This window comes from Lissotriton helveticus, chromosome 7 (genome assembly GCF_964261635.1).
Source record: "Lissotriton helveticus chromosome 7, aLisHel1.1, whole genome shotgun sequence".
NCBI classification, from domain to species: Eukaryota; Metazoa; Chordata; class Amphibia; order Caudata; family Salamandridae; genus Lissotriton; species Lissotriton helveticus.
The window spans coordinates 440,087,214-440,111,975 of NC_136068.1; the positions used below are offsets into that span (position 1 = coordinate 440,087,214).

The 24,762-nt window shown below is 46.2% G+C and overlaps 1 protein-coding gene across 1 annotated transcript in view; it reads right to left on the bottom strand.

Moving 5' to 3' along the window:
• Window positions 1–24,748, bottom strand: part of LOC144768570 (structure-specific endonuclease subunit slx1-like) — a 497,482-nt gene extending 472,734 nt beyond the window's left edge. The window contains exon 1 of the mRNA XM_078652341.1: window positions 24,430–24,748. The gene's annotated coding sequence lies outside the window, so the exon portion shown is untranslated. The remainder of the gene's footprint in view (window positions 1–24,429) is intronic.
• Window positions 24,749–24,762: the final 14 nt, after the last annotated feature.

Below are 24,762 nucleotides of genomic sequence, written 5' to 3' on the forward strand. Positions count from 1 at the left end.
AGGAGGCCAAGACTGGAGGAAGGCATCCGTGGCCAGAGCCTCCGGATCCGGACGCCAACTGTAAAACAGCGGAAGCTGTTTGTTCAGGCGAGAGGCAAATAGATCCAAGTGGCATTGGCCCCAAACCCGGACCAAGGTCCGAAACACTCGAAGGTGGAGACGCCAGTCGCTGTAATCCTGGATGTGACTGGAATTCCAATCCGCCACTAGATTGTCGCGACCTGGAAGATATTCTGCAATAATCGTGATCTGGCATTGTAAGCAAAGATGCCAAAAATCCTTGGCTATCTCCGAAAGGAGTCTGGATTTCGTGCCCCCAAGTTTGTGGACATATCTCACCGCTGAGACGTTGTCCATGCGGAGGAGAATGCAACAATTCGTCGCTTGAGGGGAAAGACAGCGGATCGCAAAAGAGCCCGCAAGAAGTTCTAGACAATTGATGTGGAGAGATAATTCCTCCCGGGACCAACGGCCCCCTGTCGTCAGAGAACAGCATCGAGCTCCCCAGCCCCAAAGGCTCGCATCGGACTCGATAATGAAGTCTGGAGTCGACCCGAACAGCGCTCGACCGTTCCAGGACTCCATGTGGTCCAGCCACCACAACATCTCCCCACGAGCATCCTCCGACAGGGGAATGAGATCGGGGTAACGAAGGCCCTTCTGAAGGTGTCTGATCTTGAGGCGTTGGAGAGCACGATAATGTAAGGGACCCGGGAAAATGGCTTGGATGGAAGAGGAAAGGAGACCTACAATCCGAGCCACAGTCCGCAAAGAGACCAGTCGTTGGGACAAGACCAGACGCAACTCCCGTTTGATCGCTCTGATCTTCTGGCATGGAAGGAGAAGCTGACAAGTTAGAGAGTCGATGTGGAAACCGAGAAACTCCATCTTTTGCGAGGGAAGAAAGTCTGATTACAGAGGATTGATAAGAAAACCTAGAGACTGCAACAGATCGATGAACCATTGTAAGTGAAGTTGCAGAAGAAGGGGGCAATGAGCCATCAAGAGGATATCGTCCAGATACACAATCAAACGGACTCCCCGGGCCCGCAAAGACTCCACCACTGGTCTCATGAGCTTTGTAAAGCACCACGGAGCGGAAGAAAGACCGAAGGGGAGTACAGTGTATTCGAACCATTTCCCCAACCATTGAAATTGAAGAAAGCGCCGGTGGGGAGCATAAATCGGAACAGACAGATAGGCGTCTTTTAGGTCCAAGCGAACCATCCAGTCCCCTTCTTGGAGAAGGTCTCGAAGAAGATGGATACCTTCCATCTTGAAATGACGGTAAACCACCCCGCCGTTGAAATCTTTGAGGTTTAAGACTAAACGGGAACCACCTCCTTTTTTCTCCACTAGGAAGATATTGCTGACGAAACCGTCGGGATGACGGAAGAATGGCTCCTTTCGTCAGAAGGGACTCGACTTCCTCGGAGATGAAGTCCTGATCTCGTTGGGAAAAAACAAGGGGTAAAAGGAAGACGGTGTTGGAGAGGGCGGTCGTAGAATTCGAGTTTGAAACCTTGCACCGTCTCCAACACCCAAGCATCGCTGGAGATTTGCTGCCAATCGTGAAGAAAAAACTTCAGTCTGCCCCCCAAAGCAACTTCGGATGCCAGAATTAAGCTCACCTGAATTGGAGGAATCTTGACGTCCACCCTGGGCACCTCCGTAGCCGCCTTTTCTGTAGTTGTTTCTACCCTTGCGAGAGGGGTAGAATCTGGATTTCCCAGAGCCATAAGTGTCTTGGGCTCCTCCTCTCTGGGACTGGCCTCCTCGCTGAGCAGGCTGTTGACCTCCCCGGCCGGACGAACGTCCCCTTCGTCCGGCCCGTCCGAAAACCGGACGGAAAGCACGGCGCAGGTTCGATTGCGCCTTGTCCAGGCCACTAAAGGTCGCAACAAAATTAGTGAGTTCCTTTAGGAAAGGAGGACCAAAAAGGAGACCTTGTGCCAAAGGGCCTGACTCTGAAGATGCAAGATCGGTTAGTTTAGGGTCCAATTTCATTAGGATTGAGCGACGGCACTCACAGGACAGGGCGCAATTAGCATTGCCTAAAATGCAGATAGCTCTTTGAGACCACCCTGCCAACTCATCGGGATCAATCAGAGAACCAGAATGTTTCGCGGAATAAGCCAAATCCAAAATTTTTGTCAACGGACCCAAGAGATCTAGTAACTTGTCCTGGCAGGACCTCCACGACCTATCCAGACCCTTCTTCGGGTCTTTGGCATATTTACACATGTATGTAATCATGGATGGGTCGACTTATGGAGTCTCAGCCAACTTGTCCGCCAGGTCTGGGCGGGGACACTCCGAGCGCAGCCTGGCGCGAACATCCTTCTGGAAGGGACGACGAATATGTGCTTGCACATACTCAGTAACCTCAGAAGAGGGAAGCCAAGCTGAAGAGTTTGGATGAACAATATCATCTGGGTCAAAGGTTAACAGTTGTGGGGTAGAAAAAGCATAGACGAAATGCTCTTTACGAGCCTTCTTCTTGGGAGGTGGAATAATGGGATCTGAAGAAGAATCAGATGAAGACGAATCTTCAGTCACAGTAGAGACTTGGTGTGTCTGAAAAGACGTGGCAGATCTTTTGGAAGACTGGGTGGACAGATTTTTAGCCAGTTTTACAAAGTCTGCTTTATGAGGATTCTTTGGTGATTTTTTGGACCGACCTGAAGAAGGAATCCAACCCTGCTGAGTAGCATATTCAGCCAAGTGTCTCTTGAGAGGGGCTATAGCCTGATACAAAGCGTGGTCCATGAATTCAGCACCCTCACAGCCTGCAGGCTCTTCCTCAGCATAGTAATAAGCCTCCTTATCCTCATAATATCCTGCCATTCTGGCCTCAGGTGAGGTGATATGCCCAAGAGGAGGAAAAAATATTAACACCCGAAGGCACTTCAAGGGGGAGTGTAACCCCAAAAACAAGCCAATAAACAGGAAAAACCTGCCAAAACAATAATAAAATGTGGAGGGAGGGCTTGTTTAAACACTCTAGGCAAAGCCTCTGCAATTATTTTACAACCCCAGCAAATTAAAACAGCACTAGGGCGTCAGGAGCCTATCGACAGGAAAGAGGGCAAAGGCAGAAGCCAATTCATCAAACTCCGAAGAGAAAACTCGAGCGCGAACGTCCTGTCAGAAGTCAGGAACAAAATGCGCAGTACCACCGCCGACCACAAGAACAGCCGGTGGACTGCGCATGCGCTAGATGCTGCCTGTCGAAAATGGAAGACGCGCGTAGCAGGACACGCGTCTCCCAGCTCCGCTCCCGCTCCACAACCAAGAACAGGCGCAAGACGCAAGCCTGTCACCGGGGGGTGAGCCCACGCCCCCACAGCCAACGCCGAGAAGCGGCGAACAACAGATATAGCGAACTGCAATAAACTGAAGCAATAAGCGGTAACACGCGAACCGGAAGGTTCCAATTAGCATATATCGTGATAACACTGCAGTAAACAACAAAGCGCATACAATGTTTACCATAAATTAAGGCAAAATACCAAGTAATAAGAAAAAGCACTTAACTGGCTGCGGAGCAGCAAAGAAAGAGGAAGTTGGAACCTCTATGACCATATTTATACCTTCTATGTACTCAGTGGTTACTAGGTGCTCATGGGAAGTGTAGTTTTTGTTTTCTTTACTGTGTTTTCATTGGCTGCTGTCTCCAGTAAAGGAATTGAGAAAAGCATAATCGGAGCCTCCGTCCTGACATAGAATTAGGTTTATTCAAATGTAAGGGGATAACAGAAAGGTGAGTCCTCCTACAGCAAGATCCGCACCAACAGTCCCAACGTTTTTTCTTGCATTCCAACACCCCAAATCCAGGGGACGAACAATGACATCGGCCCAGGCAACCAACATTAGAACTTGACAACACCACAGGGTGATCAAACTATTTTATAATGCAGTTACAATGTGTTGAAAGTGATAAGAAGAATGTTTGGAAAGGAAAAAAAGAAGAAGTAATGAAGAACAGAGTTGTACGAAGAGTCCGAGAATATCATGGAAACCAATTTTCATGAAACATTAAGTTTAATGTTCAGTTAACATATTTATATTTTAAAAATCCAAAATATATTTTTATTTGTTGTTATAAAGGGGAAGATGAGTGGTATAGCTGTTAACAGTTGCTATAGCTATAAGATGTTAGATTATAGTATGATTCGATATGTTGTCATGGAGAGCTTTTTGAGGGATCTAGAATGTGTATCATGTAAAAGGAGGAGTTACAAGGCACTTGCTGGTTTCAGAAGTGGATGGGATGTTTCCCTGTATTGAATTTAGCTTGAAGGAAATCAATCAACCTCTCTTCATTGTTTATGTGTGAGGATCATCGTTTCCACAGTCAGCAAACGGTGCATTATACCACATGGATCCAAGTAAGAAATGATTTTGTTCTGTTTATTAATGTATAGCGGAGCCTTGGATGAAACAGACACTTATCCATCTTTTGTCCATTTTTTTTATTTTTAACTAGAGAATTGACATGAGTTTCTACTGTATATTGGGTGAAGTTTTCCAAAACTTTATGACGTTCCGGAAGATAGCAAAGTTTTGTAGAAAACAAATTGTTGTATCTGGTTATGGTATAATGCATTTTTTCTGTTTCTCTGCCCTTGCAGCTCAGCCAGTGTGAATCTGCTGTGTGGAATGTTGGTCTGCATGGTGATGTAATGGAATGTAAAACTTTGCAAATAAAATGTGAAGATGCCTGTGATGTGGAGTGTCAGTTGGAGAATGGGCTGAGCAGCAGGGAGGCTGCTCCTGGTGAGGCTAAATACAGATCTACTACAAGACCATCCTAAGAACTAAGAACAATAAACCTTCATCCTTAATCTACACCTCGGCTACTAAACTTATTAATTAATAACACAAATATTGTAAACATAGTCTTTGAATGACACATTGCACCCCAAACCCATTTCACTTGTGCTAAAAGTTTATTTTGTGTTGGGGTGGGGATGATTCTTCAACAATAGCATTTTTACAAGCAAGAGCAAATGAATATGTTTCATACATTAAATAAAGCGTTTCCACCCCGAATTTTAGTCTATAGGTGAAAATTTGTTGAGTTGACAACTTCGAGAAGTGCAGAGGTTTTTTGAATTGATGAAATTTTACAGGCAAAACTATAATTCTGCCCATTCCTATTTTTATAACCAGCTTTTCAGAATTAGGAGGAACTGAGGATTCTGCAAAGTGTGAGCTATGGGCCAGATGTACGGCCCATTTGTGCATGCGCAGGCGGGTTAACGACCAGTTTGCGCATGCAAAAACTAATGCGGCCATGTACAAACCCTATTTAGCAAGTCACAATTTACTTGCGACTCGCTAAATAGGATTTGCACTCGCAATTAGGAAGGAGCATTTCAAGGGCATCCCTTCCTAATTGCGACTCGCTACCCTATGTAAGAATGTTTTGCGACCCCAATTGCGGTCCCAAAACACTCGCAATTAACCGCCCTCTTCAAGACGGTGGTAATGCCCTCGCAAATGGGAAGGGGTCCCCAGGGGACCCCTTCCCCTTTGCAAATGCAGGGGAAAATACTTTTTAGGGCCAGGCAGTGGTCCCAGAGACCACTATCTGCCCTTAAAGAATGAAACAAAAACTTTTTTTGTTGTTTTTTTAAAATGCATCCTGTTTTTCTTTCTAAGGAAAACAGGCTGCATTTTAATTTTAAAAAACTGCTTTATTGAAAAACAGTCCCAAACATAGAGGTCTGCTGAGCCCAGCAGGCCACCATACCTAGGAGGGCCAGCCATTCCTAATGGGGGAGGTCGCACATTGCGAGTGCCTCATGAAAATTGATGAGGCATGCAATTTGCAACCCCATTGGGAATCGCAAACAGTGTCTCTGACACTGTTGTACATGGCATTTAACGACTTGCAAATTGTGACTCAACATCTTTTTTTTAAATATCTTTTTGCTGGCATTTTTATATATTACATGAATACATCCGACATAATTATAGAAGCATCACAAGAGGAGCACAACTTTCTATGCATTTAGTTGTTATTCAGCGAAATATACCAATCATCCACAGAGAAGAACAAGGGACTTCAATAGTCATCCGATCTATTGCCCATATTCAGTGTTGCCCCATACAGCTTTCCCGTCCAAATATAATGCTGTACTGATGGAACCTCTCGCGGTAGTCTTATCAACAGTAAGGGAGTGATCAGGCCCATATATACCACTGCCAGGCATAGTTGTGTGTATGTCCATTGGATTCAGTCTCACAATGAAGTTATGCAATATTCACTCAATGCAATAAGAATGAAATAGGCCATTTAAAAGGGATTTAAAAAAAAAAAAGCAAAGAAACATAAATAAAGGAAAAAAGAACGGAACTAAAAAGAAATCTTATATCCATAATAAAATATAATAAACATACTACAACAACTAAATACAAACGGCCAGTGGTCTGCCTGTTGCGTAAACCTTGATGAGCTACAAATCAACGCTATCTTAAGGTGGGGGAGGCATCAGAAGGGGGAGAAGAGGGGAAGGGAGAAATGAAGTATGTACAATTGTTTCTCTCTATTCCTCAGAATCTGTCAATTCGGTATGCGGCGTTTGGTCTGTGAATGTCGTGTTTCCCATGCCTGTGCAATATCCGCCATTGGTTCTGCTAACGGTTTGCGACGCTTAGTGACTATCCGCTATATGTATCAACAAACCATTTTGCATTTCCTAAATAGCGAATTTTAAGGAATCGCTATTTAGGAAATGCAAAACGGTATGTATGTACAAAATCGCTTTCCAATAGCGATTCCTTAGCATTCCTTAATTTGAGATTAGCAAATTGTCAATCGCAAATTACCCCTTCATTTCCATGGGCCAGGAGGCCCATAGGAATGAAAGTGCAATTTGCAATTAGCAATTTGCTGATCGCAAATTAGGGATGTTTCCAAGGGTGCAGGGGTGTCTCAAGAACACCCTGCTGCACCCCTGAAAAAGACATTTGGGGGCATATGGCGCACATACATGCCCTAAGGGCATGTATGGGCGTCATATGGCACCTTTGGTTATTATCAAAAAAGATTTTTGATAAGAATTCGCAAATTACCACCAACTAGAAGTTGGTGGTAATTTGCTAATCCTTAATGGCATTTTTTGCATTTTATTTGTTTGATACATTGCATTTAAGGAATCGCAAAATTTGCAATTCCTTAAGTGCAATCGCAAAATAAGGATTAGCAAATTTTGCTATTCCTTATTTTGCATCAAACTAGTTTGATACATTCCATTTGTCTATTTAGCATTCGCAAAGGCCGAAATTCGCAGAATTTCGGCCTTTGCGAATGCTAAATAGCTTGATACATATAGCGGTATATCTTCTTTAGGCAATGCCCGTTCCTCCGCCCTAATCCAGCAAGAGCCATCTGTCTCCCAGGTAACCACCAGTGGTGAGTGTTGTGACTTCAAACTAAGGGCTATCCTCCTCTTGGCCAAAAGAAAAGCTAGATCTGCGAACCTATGACCCAGTCTTCGAGATTTGGGCCTCGGAAAAAGACGCAGAAGAAAAACCTCCGGTGAGCACGGCAAGTTGCGAGACAACACTCCATAGAGCTGTGGACAAGACCAAACCATATGGTCCAAGTCTGCGTCTCTCTGCAAGCATCTGGCACAGGCTTGGTCATCCCTGATATACACCACATTCAGTAGATGCGGGGTGAGGTACGTCCTATGGAGTATATTGAATTGTATAAGCTTAAAGCTGTATTCCTTGATACCTTTATCGGACCACCCAGAACCCTCTGCAATTTCTTTTCGGTCAGATGCCTATTTAGCGTCCCTTCCCATCTCCCCAGGAGGCGAGGTAGTGTTTGTGGGGATGCGTCCATTATTGCTAGGTAAAGCCATCTCACCAGGTGCCCTGCTGAGCCCAAGGTCGCCAGCGCCTCCAGGGCCGAATGGACATCTGGTTCCCTTATGCCCGTCCCTCACAGTTCCGCCACTGCGCCCCGTATTTTATGATAATTAAAAAATTACCCCGACTGTAACTCGTGATATTCCAGGAAGTTGGCTAGTGGCAGTAATTCGCTATCTCGGTAACAGTCACCGATATTCTGTACCCCCACATCATCCCAACCCAACAGTTGTCGCTGTGTGAGGGTGGGGGGGGGGTGACCCATTCCCGCTTGGGGGTGCCAACGAGTGGGAGGCTTGGCACAGAGTGGTCGTCACCTTGCACGAGCCGTTCCTCTGTCCCAGCACTTCACTGCTACGGAGAGTAACATCCCCATGTGTTGAATCTTCTGGCACCGATTTAGTATCCTAGGGAGTAACCATGTGTGTATTGCACCAGCTTGGAGAGATAACGTGCCCAGCTCCCTCCCATCTAGCCATCTGGCCAGCCACTGAAGTTGGGCCGCCAGATAGTAAGCTTCAAAATCGGGGGACCCCAATCCACCTCCCGCAAGCGGGAGTTGCAAGGTCTGTAACAACACTCTATTACGGCCGCCATCCCACACTAAGTCCCTTAATAACTCATCCAGGGCTTTGAACCAACTTTTAGGTATCACCACTGGTAAGTTGACAAAATAATACTACAGGAGGGGTAAGACTACCATTTTGGACAGCACAACTCTAGCCATAACTGGTGTTAGAGTGCGCCAAAAGGTCACCTGTGCCCAAAGCGCCCTCAGGGCCCAATTGAGATTACCTTCAAACAAATCAATCGGAGTATTGTAGATCTGAATCCCTAGATATTTAAAGGAGGTTGGTGCCCATTCCAGAGTAGGCGGGAAGGCCAGAGGTCCAGCATTGGTGGAGTGTAATGGGAACACAAAGGTTTTCTTCCCATTTACTCACAAACCGGAGAATTCAGCGAATTACTCTAATATACCTAATACTATGCGGATCCCATTAGTCCCGTCCGCAGGTATATTAGCACATCATCCGCGTATAGCAATATGATATGGTCAGTCCCATCAAGAGACACCCCACTCCCACTCTCTCTTCTGGCTCGTTCTGCCAGATGCTCCATCGCTAGAGCAACAAGCATTGGCATTGCCAATAGGTCTCGCATTTGTGGGACCTTATAAGTATTTAGTTTTGCAGCACAATATCCTTGTTGCATAATCGGATATTGTGCTGCAAAACTAAATACTTATAAGGTCCCACAAGCGAGACCTATTGGCAATGCCAATGCTTGAGGACCCCCTGTTACCCGCCTCTGTGATTCCCAGACTATGTTTTCCTTTTGTTAATAAACGCTTGCAAACAGCTGGCGCATGCGCAGAGCGGGGGCAAGCAAGGGAAGGAGTGGACACAGGAGGGAGCCGGAGAGAGAGAAGAAAGGAACCTGGAAGTTATGTCACGTTGGCTGCTTATTATACGACAGTAAAGTTGCCCTACATTTATAGTGCAACTTAGTACTTTAAGGAAGCAGTAAAGGTGAGGAGAAACAAGTGGAAGGAGAAAAGGAATTAGAGAGAGGGAACAGGAAAACCCGATGTAATATGTCAGCAGTTTGCATAGATAGTGCTTATGCCACATGCAGATAGGGTCAAAGCGCTGCATCTGAAGGGGAAAGGTACACAGAAGTGGCGAGGGGAGGATGTCACTTTATGTAATGTATTGGCTTGTATAGTGCTTATTGCGTTTAAGACGTTTAAAGCGCTGCAACACAATTGAAGAGGGAATGACAGGGCATGGGGGGGAATACTTTAGGGAATTGGAGTGAGGGAAAGAGGGAACATGATGCTACGTCACACTGCTTGCTTGGATGATGTTTAACCCTAAACTGCTCCAGAGCTGCAAGGAGGGGACTCTAAAGAAAGGAAAGCAAAGAAGGAAAATATGTAAAGCGCTCTGATACCTGATTCCGTTCGGGTCTAGTTCACGCTATATAAAACTCGGCAAAAAAAAAACCTCAGTTTACCGCCAAGGCAGATAGAGTCAAAGCGCTGCATCTGAAGGGGAAAGGTACACAGAAGTGGCGAGGGGAGGATGTCACTTTATGTAATGTATTGGCTTGTATAGTGCTTATTGCGTTTAAGACGTTTAAAGCGCTGCAACACAATTGAAGAGGGAATGACAGGGCATGGGGGGGAATACTTTAGGGAATTGGAGTGAGGGAAAGAGGGAACATGATGCTACGTCACACTGCTTGCTTGGATGATGTTTAACCCTAAACTGCTCCAGAGCTGCAAGGAGGGGACTCTAAAGAAAGGAAAGCAAAGAAGGAAAATATGTAAAGCGCTCTGATACCCGATTCCGTTCGGGTCTAGTTCGCGCTATATAAAACTCGGCAAAAAAAAAAAAACCTCAGTTTACCGCCGGCTTGGCTTGTAAAAAAAAAAAAAAAAAAAATGCGTGCGCCGGGAAAGGAAGGCAGAAGGCAGAGAAGAGAAGGGGAGGGGGGGGGGGGGGAGTAAAAAAAAAAATGCGTGCGCCGGGAAAGGAAGGCAGAAGGCAGAGAAGGGGAGGGGGGAGGAGAAATGCGACACGGCGGGCAGGGGAGCGGCGAAAATGACTAATTAGGGGAGGAGAAGCCGAGAAGCCGCAGAGCGCACGCTGGGCGAAGCCCTTTGATGTGCTCTGCGGCAAATGGAGGGAGGCTGATGCGCGTTCATGTTTGAACACGTGGTTCACATGAACTGCATGAAAACGCCAGCAAAAAGCTGGTGGTTTCATGATGTTTTCGCCGCTTGAATTCTCGCTCCGCTCGATGCGCGCATAGGTCGCGAGACCTAAAAATCAGTGGCGACAAGGGGCAACCCTACGTGGTGCCTCTATGAATGGGATAGGGTGCCGACTCCATGCTGCCTGTACGCACCTGGGCCTTGGGGTTTTGTACAAAAGTCGGACCCAACGTAGCCATACATCACCCACCTGCGTCTTCCCCATTACAGCTAATAAAAAATCCCAGCGCAGGGTATCGATGGCCTTTTCCAGATCTATCGCCACTACCACTGCGTCCGGATAATTTTGCAAGTCTCGAGCCATGTCCCTGATTGCTGCTCGAATTTCGCCCGCTTTAATCGGCAAAGCTAGCGAGTCTCTTGAACCTTTGTCTAATTGTGGCAAATGCGGCCCATTTATATATACATTCGGTTCTTCCGCTGGGCAAGGCCTTGGTAACCCGCAGAGTGTCTCATAATATTCCCGAAGCGCGTCATTAATGGCCCTCGGAGAGGAGAGTATATGTCCTCGTGTATCAGTGATACTAGGAATTGGTGTGCCCCTATTTTCTGATTTGATTAGCCAAGCCAATAATCTCCCGGCTTCACCCCCCTCTATATATTGTGGTGCTTGATCGGTTTTAAGGTGCAATGCCCTCAGTCTGTCCCAGGAACGCTATAAAGACTCTTCACCTCTGCCAGCTTCCCCTGTTCCATGGCCCCTCCTGCAATCGCACTGTCTAGGGTCAAAATGTGTGCTTCTAGATCATCTAATGCCTGGGTCACCAGTCGCAGAGTGCCTACCGTCTGCCCCAAACAGTGTCCCCGAGTCACCACTTTAAACGCCTCCCATTCCACCAAGGGGGAGCCGGTGGTCCCCTGATTCTCCGTAAAATAGTTGACTAAGGCTGCGGAGAGGAGCTGTTAAAAACCATCGTCTTCTAACAGGGTAGGGTCCAACCTCCACCGCAGAATTGGAGCTCTCTCGGGTATGGGGGCAAAAGTCATGAGCAGAGGGCTATGACCAGATAGGGATCTACCTAAGTATTTGGCACCACACATCATGGGGGACAGTGCAGCAGAGCAGAAGAACATATCTAGGCGTGTGTGCAAATCGTAAAGATGGGAGTAATAGGAATATTCCCTTTGATGCATATTGTGCAGCCTACAGATGTCGAGGAGGTCCCATCCCGTGGCCCAACTTCTGAACCCTCTAGCTGTGGTAGCTGCCAATGTACCCCGCAATGGAAGGGTAGATCTATCCTACTGTACGTCAAACACACAGTTAAAGTCTCCTCCCAATATCAGGTTCTCATGGGGTAATCCTGCTAACGTTCCAGAGAGTCGTTCCAGGAAAGGAATCTGCTCATGATTTGGAGCGTACACACTGCCTACCGTGATCTCCTTACCTTTCAAAGTATCATTAAGCACCACATACCTCCCATCAGTATCTATAATTTTCAGAGTAAGTTGAAAGAGAACCCCCGGTCTGATCCACACAAGCACTCCCGTTGAAAAGGCTGAATAAGTGGTTGCAAAACGTTGCCCCCTCCATCTACGCCGTAGTCTAGCAACCTCCAGCTGTGTGAGGTGGGTCTCTTGTAATAAAACCACATGCGCCCCCTACTTTTAATATCATTTAATATACTGTAGCGTGTGTAGGGTGAACCCATACCCCGGATGTTCCAAGTTAGGAGTTTAAACTCCTTGATACGACCGTCATTCCCCGCCATCAATTCGCCTAGTATGACCACCCCAGCGTCTAATTGAAGTACTGACCCAGACCTCCTGGCATGTAACAACAAACCCAACATTCCAACTCCCCATCCCACGAACGGGCTGACAATGGTCAGCAGCCAAAGCTCACACAAATACCACATGGTGCTAACTTACACCAGGTCGATAAGGTCCAAGGCTGGCAGCACGAGGACCTGCAAGGGAGCACAGCTTGCTAGTTAAGAATTCCTAAAACGGATTTGAACTACCATGCCGTCACAGCCTGGATGGGTCATGCCAACCCGTACCTGGGTGCAGCCACCCAGCAACCCCGCCGCCCCATTCCCACCACCAAAGGGGCGAATCAGGTGTATAAAAATAAAACCAGGGCCATCTGGCCCAGTAAAGCATGCAAGAAAAAATGCAGAGGGAGACGGGAGAGAAAGAAAGAAAAATCCTCACCCAGCCACTTAGCCCAATATCTTCTCTGCAGTTTGAGGAGTTACTGTTGGCATGGTGACGCTTGCAGCTTGGGACGCATCTGAGTCGGTTTCTTCAACGCCATATTTCCCCTCGGAATCTCTCTCCAATGATGACGCTCTACTTTGCATCATGAGTGCCATGGCTTCCAACGTTTCTTCTCTCTCCATCACCGTCCGGGACGGACTCAGTCTTTTAGTCTCCTTCCGTCTTTGGCACCGTTGCGGTCTTTTCCCCGGGTGTCCAGCTCTGGATGTTTGTCTCTCAGCGTGGGACTTGGGTCAACCTTTCGTTTTGTATGCCTCGATCCAGTCCCAGGCAGATTTAGGGGTCCTTCACAAAAATAAGTTTTCCCGTCTAACATGATTTTAAGCCGGGCTGGAAACATCAAGGAATACTGTACCCCCTGCTCACGCAAGGCTCTCTTGACCTGCAAAAAGGAGGAACGACGCCTCTGGACCTCTAGCTCGTAATCCGGAAATAAAACAAACTTTGTTGTTCTCCACCGTGTACGGTACAGCCGAGCGTGCCTTTTGTAGTAGCAGATCCCGGTCTCTGAAATGGAGCAGTGTGGCCACCACAGCTTGCGGTGGTCGTCCCAGTACCGGCGGCCATGTAGGTACGCGGTAGGCCCTCTCCAATGTATGAAACTGACAGGCCCTCAAGCGCTACCACCTCTCTAAGCCATGTCTCCAAGTAGGTAACCATGTCCTGCCCTTCCACTCCTTTTGGAAGACCAATAACCCTCACATTGTGCTGCCCTCTGCATCTTCTGCTCTCCGCTCCAGTATGATGACCTTGCTGGCTAGTTAGCCGACTTGAGCTGTTAGAGCTTGATGTGCAGGGGCAAGCACTTCTAGGTTTGATTCCGACTGTTTTATTATGTCCGACAGTTTAGAGTGTTTGGCTCGCAACAGGCCCAGACCCACCACAACCCTACTGATGTCTTGGTGCAATGTCGGCTTGGTGTCCGCAATGGCCTCCAGAATTTTGGCAAATTGTTGGTGTAATGGTATATCCAGTTGTTCGCTGCCAGGTTCTTTGATGATTGTGTCCGTCGTACTGTCATCCTGGTATGGGGGGCCCGATCTGTTTCCCCCTAGGTTTCCCCTGGGCAGTGCGCTCTCTCACCGCAGACCGAGTTCGTCCCCCCCACCCCCCGGGCGGGGCTGTCTGTAGTGTCTCCGATTCCCACCACTCCAGTGCCCGAACTATACCCAGCAGGCCACGCCTGTATGTTCCGGTGCAGTTCTCGCTGTTGCTGGCATCGTTCCGGGGCAGACTAGCCAGTAGCCACAGGCAGGTAACTTCGGTCCGTCGTTTATGAGCGCCTCCACTCAATGTCCGAGACCAGGCACGCCACCACTGCAGGGTGTTCCCCCAATGGGAAGGTCATAGGAGTATCGCCTGGCTGCACCCAAGCACCAAAACCACCAGTCCAGCTGTCAGAAAGAATTCCGGGACACATGAGAGAGCTGGAAGTGACCCTTCCTCGTTTGGCACACTGTTCCACAGCTGCAGAATGTTAAGGGCTGAAAGTGAGGGCAGCGGAGTGATTCAGTCTGGGGGCAGCCCTCGATACCCCGACGGGTGAAGGTGCACCCGGGCCGCTGGCCGCTCCGTAGCCCACACAGACCTCCTGTGTAATAAACAGCTGACCCACAAGATCATCATGGGCCAGACAGGGGTCCCAAGGGACAGGCAGCCTCCGTCACACCAGCGCTCTGCGCAGGCAGCCCATTCAAAGACTCGACGTCCTCCCGGCGGGCCGGGGCGTTCACACTGTTCGCCTCTCACTCATTGTTGCAGTCATGGCGACCCACGCCCAGACATCGCGGAGGCAGAAGGATCTCCAAGGCGCCCAGTCTCAGCCCAGGGGTCACCAGGTAACACCTGCAGGTCCACTGACCACTCTGGCCCCCATACACCCGCCGGCCGGCACCCTCGCAGGCAATGCTGCACCTGACCTCCTCCGTCGGATCACCGCCCCGTGACCGACACCAGGAACAAGTAGGGAGCCGCAGTGCCGCTACAGGGCGCAGCACATCTCACTGTTGCGCAATATCCACCTCTCTGTAGCACACTCCGCGCTCCAACGTCGCAGCGTCCTCCACAAAGGCAGCTCACCGCAGAGCAGGACGGCAGCCGAACACCAGAGCTGGCTCCTCTGCCCCGAACTCCTCGAGGCGGGTCTCTGGAACCTAGGCAGTGTCTCCAAGGCACACGATGCACAGTCCGGTCTGCAACGTGGGCCAGATCATGTAGCATCAGCTGAGTCACGTCCCCTCCTCCACTCGATCCCCGGGTCGTCACGCCCTCTCAGGCCGCCATCTTGGAGGCGCTGCGTCCGACTCGCCTCCCCTCCGCTGCAATTTTTAGCTGTTTCTTTCAGGTCTCCAGGGGGACTACCAGGGCCCCCAGAATCTCTGGTGGGCAGGCCCCCTGTGCGCCAACCCAGGCACCTGCAGATTCGCTGTTTACCCTGATAAATAGCTTGGCTGGCGCAGAGCTCTCAGCTCACGTGTCCGTCATACACAGCACTTAAGCCACGCCAAATTGCGACTCGCAATTGAGCGCAATTTGCGAGACGCTAAATGCCCCGGTCGTACATCTGGCCCTTGGAGACAATAACTAAGTGTTGGCAGCCAGTAACAGATGACTTCACATACACAACCATATGGGGTAGTGTTTCGTGCTGCATTAGCACATGTGCTTGCACATTTGAAGGCTGCATGTGTACAAAGTCATCAAGTGGTGAGAAAGCTCCAAAACTGGTCAAGGAAGCTGAAAGTGGATAGGAAATGTTAAATAAATAGATTTAAAATGTGTTATTTCAGAACAAATGATTGCACTCTCATTCGGAGCATTGGGTTATATTGTTTATGTCAGTCCCTGGGTTAAATCTTCTCCAGGAATTGGAGTTAAATAATGATTTTACAAAAAAGGCAAGGTTAATACTTCTGCTCCCTTATGACGAACATCACCTACTATGAAGTGCAAAATAAATTCATATTGCTACTTGGAACCGTTATGGGAAGAAAAAAGGAGCACTTACATAGATACAAGGTAGCACATTGATGTAAAGAGGTGCAAGTTGTTTTAAACATTCCTGCTGCTTTAAATGGCATTATAATGATGGTTTATAATATTATGCTGTGCGCCTTTTTTTAAGAACTCAAGGCCTCATTACGAATCTGGCAGTCTTGCGAACTCCTGACTCGCAATGGCGCAGAGGTGGCGCCCCACCGTTTTGCTGATTATGACTTTCAAAGTCGTATCAGCGGAGGACCGCTGACTGCGCCAGGAAACATTCGTTCCCTGGAGGTTGCGCAGCTACACCACAACGCAATATGCTGAGCGGGGACTGGTGCTGTCCCGCTTAGCATAAGTTTGTCCGCAGTCAGCATTTCACGGCAGGAGTCCCACCACAAAAAGGCTGACGGTGGAGGAGGCTGACAGTGGTGGAATAAAGGGATATCTACAGATTACCCATGTGCCCCGCCATGCGAATACATGCAGGGGGGCACTCCTGTATCCCCACAAAGTTCCAGCATGGCATGGACGTCACCGTTCAAGAAGTGCTGGAACTTTTTTGCCGTTCCCATTGTGGTGCCCGTTTTCCAGGCACTGCCATGAGAAAGGCAAAGAACCGCCAACTGTATTACGAGATGAACTCATGTTACACTAGTTCAACTCGTAATACGACTGGCAGTACTTGCGCAGGTTTGGTGCACCAGAGCTGCACTAAACTCATAATCCGGCCCATATTTCTTTAAACTCTCTTAAGAAATGTTCTTTTTAATAAAAACATACAAAGCAAATTAAAAAATGTATGATCAATCACAAAACAAAATGAACTAAAACACATGCAATCAACAAAACACAGATACAAGTCTGGTGGATGTACAATTGAGGTGTATGGTAGAAACGCCAGCCAACATTTATAATTTTTTGTCCAAATACAGTGTCTCTCTGAATTAAGGAAAGTTGGCCACAATGATGGTGGGTACAATTACTGAGTTGCTGGTCTCTGTTCCATCCAAAGCACTCCCAGTCAGTTCCCACCTGCATGACCTGTTTTACAGATCTATATAACCGTGATTTTTAAAATATGTGGTTTTAAAAGTTGGTATAGGTTAGACAGCATTAGTACCATACATCAAAGGTTATTTTAACACGTTAGTGCGTGTCCCCACGTTACCACATTTAAAAACATTTGTCTTGTATATTTAGCTCCTCTGAACACTGCTTGAGGCTCTTTGCTTTCAGCGTGTTTTGGGTACAATCAGAACACATTTGCTTTAATTACTGCAGGGTGAGCCAGCACAGACAAGAGTTGCCATGAAAACCTCCTCTGCCTCTCCACTAGTCACAGTGTATATGTTCTGAAACGTCCTAGAATCAATTATCGCAATGTCATTCAAGCTCTTGAGAGTGAGCTTTCATGGTGCATGATGTTATCAGGGCCAATGCTCAGCCAAGTACACTGCACCACAAGGGCCAGCCATTCAAGGAGCTTTTTGGTCTATGCCCTTCTCAAACCTCAAGCCTGATATTCTGGGGCCAACAGAGCACTCAAGCAGCAGCAGCCAGGCCAATACACCTAGATTGTAGCTGGGATTGTTAACCAACCATGCAGTTGCCCCAGATAGGTTTATCAATGCTTATCCTAAGTAATCCATATCAGCAATGCAGTCCTGTTTACACTTCAAGTTTTACTTCATCTTGCATTCCATAAGAGTAAATATTTTTGCCAGATGTGTTTTGTAATTTATTCCCACGCAACATATGATTCTTGTATAGTGCATAACTGTGAACTGAGTGGCCTCTTAGTGTCCAGGTAAATTGAGATTATGGGTGAGTCTGTATGACGGAGCAAGACTGAAAGCTGTGGATTTGAGGGTGAAGTCCATGAACGTGTTTTCACAGTGCTCATCAGTGGTTCATAAAGTTGTTTCCACTACATGCTAGTTCAATCCTTGGCCTCTATGCTGAGTGCACAGATAGACTGTCACAATTGTGCCAATTGTAATTACCATTTTATGTGAAGGAGGCACAGAGCAATCAACATACTGCTGTATTTCGAGGTGAGGAGAGAGTGTGATAGAGCATGCCTAAGGGGCAACACAAGGAAGTACATCCAGAAAGAGTGAAAGGACAGTGGTGAGGAGGAAGGCGATGATGTGTGAGACTTCTTGGTCGGTGGATTGTGTAGGTAATGGCGCTCCTGGGAAATACGCAGCGAGTATATACTAGTGTACAATTATGATTGCAGTGCGTAAGGGTGGAGAGAGCCACCCTCCTCCCCAATATGTGGATAACCACTGATAAACCAAAACAATCCCCTGCACACGCCGACAGTATATATTATGTATCATTGACAATAATAAAAAACATTCTTGTTCCTCCGTTGAAACAGTCACTTCAGTGTAATCTTGAGATCCTTAGCCATAAACATACTGTCACAAAGGGTAACGGACATCTGATGTTAGTGATGGATATATTTTACTCCCAACTTCTATACACTTTGTTTGTTTCGTGACCCTGGGGAAGTTGCTGCGCACATCAATTAAGCGCACCGAAACAAGTGCTGGCTAAGGATTTCAAGATTAAACTGAAATGACTGTTTCAACGGAGGAACAAGAGTGTTTTTTTATTATTGTCAATGATACATAATGTATACTGTCAGCGTGCGCAAGGGACTGTTGTTTTGATGATGTGTGAGATAGGTAGATGGACAATTTCATAAACATGTATGTAGAAAAAGGGGATAAGTGGCTAGTAGAGTGCGAGTCTGCAGAGGAAAGTGGTGTGACGGGAAGAACAGGAGAGTGACACTGAAGACAACTACTCGTTCCACAGACTTAGTTGTTTTCAATGCACACTCTAATATTCTCAGAACTTAAACATTCTCCATTCTGAATGAATGAATACTTTATTGTTTGATTAGTAAAAATCATTACAATAATGGGCGTGCATCAATAAAAAAACGTATATCGAATCATTGTTAAAATATTTACACATAGGGTAGAAACAAGCGTTAACTAAACTCCTGTGTCATTGCTTACATTATTTCCTCGTGCTTTTTTAAAATCCGCCTTAATGCGGCCATTTAATACATTAATACCTTTGCAGCAAATGGTAAGTAATAGAAGGATATCAAGTTCACCAATAAATAATTGTTTAAAAACCTAATAACCTATATGTGTTCATGCTGTTACAGGGGTGTGGAATTTAATGAAATATGTACTTGTCTATAGGACAAGTAGCTTTATAAACCTACTTGTCCTGTAACAAAATCCACTTGTCCCTTTGGTGCCACATAGTGCACCGTAAAATAATGGCAGCAATCTCATCATAGAAAAGCTCTGATAATAGCCTCTCTGGTTAATGGCAGGCTAATACTATAGAAGGATTTGAATTTTTGGGTTTTTCACCAGCTCTTCTCTAATCTTTTCCCTTACTGAGAAAGGTTGGAAATTTACCCCTGACAACGGCTGAAGTGAAGTTTCTTACAGGGTTGGGAAAAATGTGTTTGGAGAAAAAGTAAACTTGTAAACACTCAACAGATTTCTACTGGGGCACATTCATCTTTGCTAATGCTAAAATGCAATTCACCAATATTTTCTAGGATTACGGTTTCCTAGCCTACTTAAGGAAATTCATGTGAATTCATGAAAAACGTAATTCTGCATTAATATAAGGACATATATCATGGGTGCACTTTTGTGACTTTCTTTAACATTTGAGCCCCTAATTCAATCTGAGTTAACCAAAACCTTTTGTTTTTATTAAAATGCTTTCTCCTCCTAGCTATCAGCTGGCTTGATTGTGTGTGACAGCATTCTGCTCTTTTACAAAGTAGTTTTGTTCAGTGCCAGGAATTTCTATGGCAATGTGGCCTTTATGAGACCAAATACTGGCTGTTTAGTAAGAACGCGCTGGCAAACCGCATCACGCCTACCTGATAATCCCCAGGTTTAGCAAGGAGCATAGTGCAGGCCAAGTGAGTAACCAGAAAATTAAAATACCCCCCACTTTGATCCAAAGCTCTTATGCCACCAAGCAAGCGAAAAAAGTAATTGGAATCCTCTCCAGAATTGCTCTGTCTCTTCCATCTAAGCATCTATCCATTCATCCTTTCACCCACTGATATCTAGCATTTCACCTTTACATTGTCATCCCATCCATTCATTCTTTCATCCATTAGCCTTTCACCAATATGTTCCATCTGTTGATTCGTCAGTCCATCCATATCCAAACCTACCCATCCATCTCCAAACCTAACCATTTCAGCCAGCCATCCATTCTTTCGCTCATTCATACAGCCACCCTTTCACTCCATCCATCTATCGACCCTCCCTTTCACGTATCCATCCATCCATTCACTCATCCATCCACCCACCCTTCTACCATCCATCCATTTAGCCTTTACACTCATCCATCCTTTCGCTCCCTAATCCATACACCCTGTAGCCCATCTAGCCATCCATTCACCTTTTCCTTCATGATAATATCCTTTGTCCATCCACCATTCCGCCACTCAACCATCCCTGTCACTCATTCATTCATTCATCCATCCATCCATTTAGCCAGCCACACTTACACTCACTCATCCTTTCACCCACACATCTATCCATCCTTTCATCCACACATCCATCCAGCCATCCTTTCACTCACACCCACCCGTTCACATTAATTACGAGCCTTTGTCTGTCAAGCTGCAGGCAGAAGAGGCCCACCAAGAGCTCCACCTCTACAGTAGCTGCTAAGATGGGGCATTCACGAAGCCCCCGTTCAAACCTATCCTTCCATCTCCAAACCTATCGATCAAATTCATCCATCCCGCCTTCCTTTCACTCATCCATCCCACACATCCTCCTTTTTGCTCATATTGATCCACCCTTTCACTCATCCCTCCATCCTTTCGCTCATCCATTCATCTTTTCATTCATATATCCTTCCACCCTTTCACTTCCTCCATTTATGCTTTCGCTCATCCATCCACCCTTTCACCCATCCATCTTCCGTTTCACTCATATATCCATCCACCCTTTCACTAATCCCTCTATCCACCTTTACACTCAACTATCCATCCATCAATACTTCCACCCAGCCAGCCACCCACCCACCAATCTATCCACCCACCCATCCATCTACTCTCTCACCCATTAATCCACCCTTTCATTCAGCCATCCATCCACTTTCACCCCATCCATCCACTCATCCATCCATTCAATCACCCCTGCACTTATCCATCCATTCTTTCACACATCCATCCTTACATCCATAATTTCACTCATTCATCCATGCACCTATCCATCCAGCCTTTCACTCATTCATCCTTGCATCTATCCATCCAACCTTTCACTCATTCATCCTTGCATCTATCCATCCAACCTTTCACTCATTAATTTATGCATCTATCATCCACTCATTCATCCATGCATCTATACATCCACCCTCACTCTTATTCATCCATGCATCTATCCATCCACCCTTTCACTCATTCATCCATGTATCTATTCATCCCCCCTATTACTCACCCCCACCCATCCCTTTGAAATCCAATATGGGCCTTTGTCAGCGGACCTGCAGACTGAAGAGGCCCATCAAGACCTCCACAGCTGCTGTAGTTGCTACGGCAGTGTGTTCAAAATGCCCCTGGTGCATGCACAAAGTGAGATGAGAGGCCTAGTGCAAGGACAGAAATGGGGGTGGCCTTAAGCCTGCATGAAAGCCTAATGGAGAAACTAATGAGCTTAAATGTAAGCCCTGGATGACGTAAGATATGAGAGGCCAAGGAGAGCAGGTCAGGGCTGTCAGAGAGGGCTGTGGGTGGTGGTGGGGTGGGGTTAGCAGGTTTAGGCACTGGGTGAAACATAAGGTGTACAGGAAAGGCAAAGTGCAAAGAAGGGGGTGCACAGCTGCATGAGAAGGGAAAGCAACGTGAGTTGAGGATGAGCAGGGATCTTGGGGCCATATGAGGCCTAAGAGTGGAGCCGAGATTAAAATGCAGGGGTCATACAGTTCAAGTCAGAGCAAGGAGCCAAGAGGCAGATAAAGCAGCCTTTTACATGCCAGTGCTGTGAGTGTTCTGGAGCTGCAGAAGCATGATGTTTGTCTCAAGCTCAAAAGAAAATAAAAAGAACAGGGGTGGGCCTGGGAGCCACACAAGCCTATGGAGCTGGCTGCAACTTTGAGCTCTGCTTTATCATGTTGCGCTGCTCTGGGGAAATTAAAGTGCAGGCCCCAGCTTTTGCATTGCCCCTTACACTGCCAATAAACTGCTCAGAGCTACTTTTTAACATGGCTGTGACCAACAGGGTTGAACAGCAGTGTATCGGATTACCATAAGACTGTCTACTTGTCCTTTGGACAAAATAAAAATTAAAACCTCTTGCCCTCCTAAGAAATCTAGATGTCTTGGGCATCGGGAGATAGGAATTCCCCACCCCTGTGTTAAAATGTAAACTTCATCTAGACAATTGGCCCTTTTTAAGAAACAATTGAGAGCAGGGGTGATCCGTTCTAGTTTTGGCATCGGCTAAGGCCACGGGACAAGACATTAGTCATATTAAAAAGATGATAGCTAAGCCGGTAATAGTGCAATTCTATTTGTAAATATGTAGAACCCCTACACATAATAATTGAAGGTTCCAAGGTCGCACAAGACGGAGGACAATAAGTAAACAATGTGCAAGGTGCCATATTCGACCACTGTCAAATAGTACAGTGAAGTAAATAGATCACCAAAAACACCATCTGGCTTAGGTCTCCCCGTCATGGATTAACAGTTAGTTGCTTGCTGGCTCTCGCAGTTTAGAAGTCTTTTTACTGCTCTTTTGACAAACTTGGTGAACCGGATATTAAGCAGTGGATTGTCCAGATTCATAGATGCAAGGATAGATTGTCGACAAGTGCGAATTCAGAGTTTGTTCCATTCGCCCTTTAGCAAAATCTTCCGATCATTAAGAAGTTCAGGGCAAAGACATACCAAGTGCTCGATTGTTTCCTAACTGCTCCCACACCCCCTGCACATTATGTTGGTATTTGTGCAGCGCCAACCTGGCAAGTGATACAAAAATGGCCATTTGCCCCTTCTGAGGGCCAAAAACCTTTTTTCACATCACTGAGTGAGTGCAAGACATATGAGGCGCCACAATCCCTGGCTTAAACCCTGCTATTATTGACCTGGCATGGTTACGTTGTACCAGTTGGGCTCTGTCTGAATGGAAGGACCAGAAGCGGACGTTTCTTTTGATGTAGGTTTTAAGTGCCTGCTGCAATGGATTGGAGCTCCAGATTTCTTCTGCATCAAGGAGTTTTAAAGATTCTTGTAAATAACACCGGTACAATCTCCCAAGCTGACCGGCTGAAATTTCCTTCCACAAAAAAGCTTTCAAGCTTCCTTCTCTGGAAGTACGTAACTTGTTACACAACCTGATGAATGCTCCAGCCCCTAACGCTCGGTGATCTTGGAGACCAAACTCAGGTCATATTTGAGCAGGGGATGAGGTTTTTGGAAGGCTCAGCACTTGTTTGAAGATTCTTGTTTTTATGTTGTTCACAAGGCTGTTGTCTTTCCCTTGCATGATCTCCTTTCTAATTATTCACAACAAAACAATTATTACCCACTGAACTGCTACTGTTAACAATCAGTAGCACTGCCAATAGGTCGGCTAGTTGTAAGCATTTTTAATTGGTGTGTGTGATATGTTTAGATACAGTAATAGAAAATTCAAAGAGTTGTTCAACTACTGCTTATTGCCTTGCTTTACTCACAAGAAAGTGCCACACATTTGACAGCAGAATGGCACTCGTATGTAAACAGAAACGATGTAAGTGAGACACATAAGCAAACTTAAAACACTGCAGCTATGGCTCAGACGTAAGTCCAGGATAGGAAAAACTGGTAGGCAGAGTCTTAGATGATGTCCTACCAACAAGTGGAAGGGAGAAAAGCACATTATTTCTACATATAAAAGGAGCCCAGGTCTAGCACAGCCTCCTCTGCTTAAGGCTTTGTTAGTTGGGAACCCAGAGAGAGGATAACTCCAAGAAAACAACAACATAATAATCAACTAAATTAAGTAAGTAAAGTGGTAACATCAAGTATACTACGTAACCGGATCGTATATCAGTGAGTGGGTTGTGGGGGCAACCCATGCATACAAAGCCATGGATAGAAGGTGGTGACGCCAGCCATTGAATCAATAGAGCAATCCTCGAGTATTTAAAAGGCGGAGCTAGCGAGCGTACAAATGAAGCATACATGCCAACATTTATTGTATAATGTAACTGTCTGGTTCGGGTCTAGTTGGCAAACAAAACTGCAAAAAGGGAGGTAATGGGGGAAAAATAATCGGGGGAATGTATTTTCTTTACCCATTTACTAACATTGGAATAAGGGCACAATTAGGCAGGAGACAGTTACAATAAAGCCACACCTGGCTTTAAAAATATAGTCTCCAGTCTACATCGAACTTGTTAGCATGTACGGCGATGAAGTGACATAATCAGTTATCCTCCCTTCCGTATCACTTGTAAGAATCAGCGAGTACTATAACAAATGTAACCATACTCACGCTCTACGATGGCCGCCCTTGTCGCTCTTCGTAAAAGTAAAATCACAAATGAAATTGTAAATAAATGGCCGCCGCTTGCAAATACGGGACTTTTAAAAGAGTTACTGACTTTTAACCTGCAAATTTACTTAAAAGATTATCGAAACAGGTGTTTTCGTTTCAGTGAAATTAAGTGAACATCCCATTCTAAAATTACCGGAATACTACTGCCCATCTCTTCTCTACTCTATAGGGGTAAATAACTTCTCCCTAGTAATAGCCCGTGGTCTCGGCATTTTAAATTGTTGAGTCCTCCCAATGTAAAATGTCTCCCAGTTTTACTTTGCTTGTGCG